Consider the following 6,406-nt stretch of genomic DNA (forward strand, 5'->3'; position numbering starts at 1 on the left):
AATCCTTTCATGCGAAAAAGCACAGTTCGACACCGTTAGTTGGCCGTAGGGCTCGGGGAATCAAAGACATCACTCATGTAGGCTTCAGATACTGTCTCCTTATAGCATGAAATGTGTGGTTGTTATTGGAAAACATTTGTCATTTTGATATGCACCCGTGTATGTCCCGCTGTCGGCAAGAAGTAACAGGTATCTCCCGAAATAGACACAGGACTGCTAAATATATCAGTTTCAGACACAACTTAACATGCGCGAACCGAAGTTTTTTTGTCAAAACGAGACGAAACCACATAGTATGGAGATCCGAAGCATAGCCAATATGCCCTTCGGATGTCTTTTTCCATGTTTGTTTAGCAGTTAACTGTTTAGGCTACTTAAAAAAAACTTGCACAATAAGGTAGCACATTTAAAAACCCTAATTGAAATAGAAGTATAAGTGCTTAAAAAAATGTCACCTGCTCCTTCAGACAGCCCTTAGAAATAAATATCTGAATGTTTTGAAATACTTCGATTGAGCTACCAGACAGCATTACAATCTACATTTAGTCATTTAGCAGACGCTCTTATCCAGAGCGATTTACAGTAAGTAAGTAATCTAAGGCTACAGCTCCCTCGGGTGGCCAACTAACGCCAGGAACACACTGGCAGCAGTGATGTGTCGTTTGTGAACGTTAATTTTGAACGAATCATTTGTATGACTCGGGAGTAACGAGTAGTCTCAGAGAGTGATTTGTTCATTTTCTTGTGGCTGAGATTTAAAATAAAAGTAAAAAATAACAAAACCTGTACTTATCACTTGTGATTCACGTCTTACTATACTACTAATACTAGCAGTCACACGAATGTGAATGAGGTAAACAAATCTTTTCTGTTTCCTCTTCTGAGCCTATGCAGGTCACGGGAAAAATTATCCAAAGACTGGTACCCGAACACACGGTCGGCAGATGAACAAATCATTGATCCGAAGACTCGGTTGACAGAAGAACGACACATTGACCCGAAGACACAGTCGGGAGGTGAACAAATCATTGATCCAAAGACTCGGTTGGCAGAAGAACGAAACATTGATCCGAAGACACGGTCGGGGGGTGAACGATTCGTTCCTTCTTTCGGGTACCAGTCTTTGGATCACATTAGAAAAACTTGTAAAATATTCATTTTTTGTGGTACTATAATTATCGACTTGGACTTGGACTAGGTAAGGTTTCATGTTGTGGTCCCATTATATTTACCAGCTATCTCCCACTTATTGTCATCTCCAGGCATCTGTATGCAAAACAAAATTCAGGCGGAAATATATTATATTTTCATGTGTTCAAGCTTCTACAACTCAAAAACAGTAGCACTTACAGAGATTCTGACATGATTGTTAACAGGATAATATACGTCTAATGTTTAGAAACAACTGACTAATATGTTGGTTGAACAGCCATCACCATCATCAGAGTTTTTTATTTTAAAATGTTAAATTTTATAAAAATTGATCGGATGGTTTTTATCAGGGTAAACACATGGTGGACAGTTTGTTACAAGCGTAATGAAGTTAGGTCTTACGCAGGGCTCTCAAGTCTCACGCACTTGGCATTTCAGCCATTTATCACTCTCACGCAACACCTTGTATTTAAGGGATAAGGTTAACTACAACTAAAGAAGGTACAATTTCTGGGGAAATTGTGAGGTGTGCTTGTGTTACACGTCCCAGGTAGAGGACCCATAGATATATAAGAATATCCTGAAAAACAGGAAAAGAATTGAGACCAGACGACAGGTGCTTCTTATCCATTTCACTCCGCTCAGAATATTCAGGATTTATTTGCCAATATGAACAATATAACAGTTTTCTTTTGTGTTCCAATGCCATTCTTGAAATATAATACATATATAGTATCAAAAATAAAGCTAAATACATAAGTTATAATATCCTCAGTTTTTCAAACAAAATATGAATTTCCATTCCTCTATCAAATTAGATAATTCTGAGTTCAGTACTTTAACCTCTGTTTGTAGTACAAACAAAAGACTAGCACACAATGGTTATTTTACATTTGGTTGGTAGACAGCATGCTGGCAAAGTCTCATTTCTTAAGTCCTGACAACATTCATATATCGAACTACTATAACAAAAACACATCTCCTAAATACAAATATAACAAAAACACAGTATTTCCTAAACATGAAATGTGATTGAGCCACAAGTAAATAAATAATATATTTAGCAAAAATATATGTACAATGTTCAGCATTTCATCCAAACTTATTAAACAAAATTATTTACACATTATGTACACTATTTACACTTCCTTCTGGGGAGTTAAAGAATTCACAGAGCAACTCCCGAGTGTGAAGGGCTTCCCTCGGTCCTCTATTGCCCCTCATGTGTCTGACACTGTAGACTACTTTCTCCGTCCCTTTGACTCTCTATCAGCTCTCTGTCCCTAGGGTTGAGTAAATAGTTGTGGAGCACACATGCTGCCATGACTATCATGTCCACATGACACGGCAACATGCATATCCTCGTGTGGAACACCCTCCATCTGGCAGCAAGAATGACAAACGCACTCCACAGTCATTCTTGCCCTTGATAGCCTGTAATTAAAGTTATTCTTTGGCCTTGAAAGGTTGCTGCCAGGGTACGGAATAAAAAAAAAAGTTCAACCACGGACTGTACGGCAGCAGGACCCCAAAAGGAGTGGAAATACTCCCAAGCCCTTTCTTTCCTTGTTCCCCACCTTCAACCCAGGAGGTACAGTGCAAACACTGAAAGGCAGTGATGGCTCACTGATACCCAGCACACTATTTTACATATGGCACAAGTTCTAAAGAACTGAAATGTTTTTCTCATTTCAAGAATCAGCATACATTTACCTAGACTATAAATGATTGTGCATTTAATTTATTGTTTAGCTCTAGAAGCAGCCTAGACCAGGTTGATGTTGAAGATTGGGAGGCATGGGACCTGAGCCATGGAGAGGATGTGTGGGATGAAAACGACCAACAGTCCCAATCAGATCAACATTTTCATTTTTAATCAACATTTCAATTTCAATGTTGATTAAAATAATCGTGATTATCATTTATTTTCCATAATCAAGCAGCCCTACAACAGACCTGCCGCGCGCAAGAGGGCCTCAGCAGCTGCAGTGTCATTGGAGGATAGGCTGCTGGCTATGGTCCAGGAGCCTCCACAACCAATGTTTCATCATGTGCCACAGGAAGAGGATGAGATGTTACATTTTGCCCTCAGTATGGTGCCATTGTTGAAAAAATTAAGTGGCTGGGCAAAAATTGCCCTGTTAGAAAGTCTCCAGGATGTTGATGACCTGGACCAAGAGCACCGGCAGGCGCAGATGCAGGGCCCTGGTCTAATGAGGCCATGGGATCAGACATCCCAGCCATCCCACCAGAGTCACCCGAGCCAACCATTGTATGCATCGCCCTCACATGCACAGGTACAGATGAGGTACAGACCAAGAAGTGAGGAGACTTGGGGGGAATGTGGTGAAAGTACTGTGCCCTCACCCATCCCTCACTTTACAGACTTATAGTGCAATAAATTGTCTTTGTAAATCAGTATTTTCTTTGTGTTTCTCTGTAACTTGTCAACACCTAAGCCCATGCACAGGGGTTAAAGTGAAAAAAAATCCTGAGCCTGAACTTTTTTGAGGGAGGGGGAGGGGGGGTTGGAGGGAAACGCTTTTTTGTCTTCTGCTAGTTTTCTACACAGGGCCCAGTGGCTAAGAAATTGTGAATGACAAGTCATGTTCCGCTATAAATGTGCACAAACGTATTTCTAAGTCGCAGACACGGTCAGTCATAGACAACGGTGTGTCAGCTGTAACAGTTGCTCCCGGCAACGTCGTGGTAAGTTTGAGTGCACGGGCAGCGGCGGCTCTATGACATGACGAGCAAGCACTTTCTTACCGCTGCTGGCATATAGTAGCTTCCTCGAGCAAAACATGCAGAAACAAGCACCAGGCTCTCTCAGTTTCTTGCACCAACTGCCAAGAGGCTCGCCGTCTCTACCTTCTTCTATCCACGCCCAGCGCCATTTATTTTTGAGTCATTTATCTATGGGTAGGACATCATCCCCAGGCTTCATGAATTTGCGCTCCATGCTTTCACCGACAACGCTAACGTATGGATCTCATTCACACTGTGTTGCCAGGACCCGCCCTGCTCCTGCGGTTCACGCCTCGGTAACCCTTCCTTTTACAGTCCCTTAAGTACTAGGTATTTACATAGAAAGTAAAGGGTATGTTATGTGTTTTATTGGGTATTACCGATTGGTACCAAGGTGGTAAATACCTAGATAATTCGAAGTATTTACCCATTAACTAAATACTAACATACTGGTCATTACTGGGTATATTTTCTGTATTATTGGGTATTACCGATTGGTACCAAGGTGGTAAATAGATCATTCGAAGCATTTACCAATTAACTAAATACTAACGTGCTGGTCATTACTGGGTAATTTTCACTGGTCCTAATTAGGTAAAGACAGAGGACAAAACTTAGTATTTACCTGGAAACTTATAAATATTACTATTTAAATACCGCTGGTAGTAAGTTGGTAACAACGGGAGATATATATGGTAAATTATAATGTGTTATTGAGTAAATACCGCTGCTACTAAGTAGGTAAAGACGGCCAAGCTCCAGCAGAATTACGAACAAAATACTCTACTATTACCCTGCAGTTACGTAAGGTTTATGTCGGTAACAGTCAACGTCTAATGAGAAGATAAGATAGTACTTTACAATAAAATACCTTTTCAGATACATTTATTGATGATGGCCTCATTTACTTGGCTGGTATAGCTACCTACCTCCGCGGGAAGAGTTTTCCTCTACTGTGATAACGTAGTGTCCATTAAATGAGGATTCAATCCAGATGATCATGTTCCGTCTTTAATATAAGAACTCACAGAGATTGTAGATGACAGACATCACTCAGGTTGGGACTGCTTGATCTACTGTCAAGGTCCTGACCTTTAGGGTTAACTGTGCCTCCTGCTGGAGTGGGGTGGTATTGCAATAGTATCTATATGAACCAGATGATCACGATACCACATTCCTCCCCCCTTAAGAGTAAACTACTCTGGTGAGCTTCAACGTTAACTGTGACCTTAACTGCTCACTATATACTATAGACAGTAACAGTCTGACTAACCATCCTGTATGCTTTAACTATCAAATAATCTACATAAAATCATAACACTATTGACTATCTTAAAATAGTGTTCCGATGTAACTCTTAATTGAAAAGTATAATTAGCCCATACATCAATGGCAATGTTTACAGGTGTTGTGCATTGTTTAGTTTTTTGTTTTTTTAGAAAACAATAACTAGGAAGGTGGGTGAACTACCATCCTTCCAGTGAGTCCCAGAGCGCATTCTTGCTTTTGCTTGAGGGAGCTCACTACTAGTTCACAAAGTCTCTCAGATGAGTTGGAGTCTTTTTTGTGCGCTCAGAGCGTCGCAGCACCGGTGGTGAGTCTGCACTCGTCTCTGGCGGATCAGCTGGAGGGTGAACCTGGGCTGTTTCAGTGGGCTCACTCCCTTCTCCTCTCACTGACGCTGGAACAGCCGAGTCTCTGGTCAAAGCCTCCGCTGCGTTCTCTGGAACCTGAAGACTCATGGGCTCCAGTGTCATGTCCGGCATGGATGTGTCTGTCATCGACGCGTGACGTTTACGGATCTGGTCCACGTGACGTCTCATGACGCGTCCATCTCCTGTCTGCACTGTGTAGGAGACAGGCCCTGTGTTCATCTCAATGACGGCTGGGACCCACCTTGGTCCGTGACCATAGTTTCGGATGTACACGTCGTCACCAGGAGAGAAGCTTCTCCATTTGCTGTGTAAGTCATGTTTGAGTTGTTTCTTTTGAATCTTTGACTTCACATCGGGCAGCAGAAGATCCAGTGTGGACCGCAGTCTCCTAGACATCAGCATTTCAGCTGGAGACAAGCCAGTCGTACTTTGGGGTGTTATTCTGTAATTGAACAGAAATCTTGCTATTTTTGTTTCCAAAGTATCTCCTTTTGCTTTCTTAATTCCTTGTTTGAACGTTTGCACGGCTCTTTCGGCTAGGCCATTTGATGCCGGGTGAAAGGGTGCAGATGTTATGTGCTGTATACCATTCTGTTTCAGGAATGATTCAAACTCTTGGCTTGTGAAGCATGTGCCATTGTCCGATACTATTGTCTGAGGCAGGCCATGTGTGCTAAAGCACTGTCTGAGTTTTTCAATGGTGACTAGGCTTGTTGCATTACTTGTTGGATACACCTCAAGCCATTTTGAGTGCGCATCGATCACGATAAGAAACATCCTGCCTAAGTGAGGGCCGGCATAATCAACATGCAATCTACTCCAGGGTGTCTCTGGCCACTCCCAGGGATGGA

This window comes from Osmerus mordax, chromosome 1, assembly GCF_038355195.1.
Source record: "Osmerus mordax isolate fOsmMor3 chromosome 1, fOsmMor3.pri, whole genome shotgun sequence".
NCBI classification, from domain to species: domain Eukaryota; kingdom Metazoa; phylum Chordata; class Actinopteri; order Osmeriformes; family Osmeridae; genus Osmerus; species Osmerus mordax.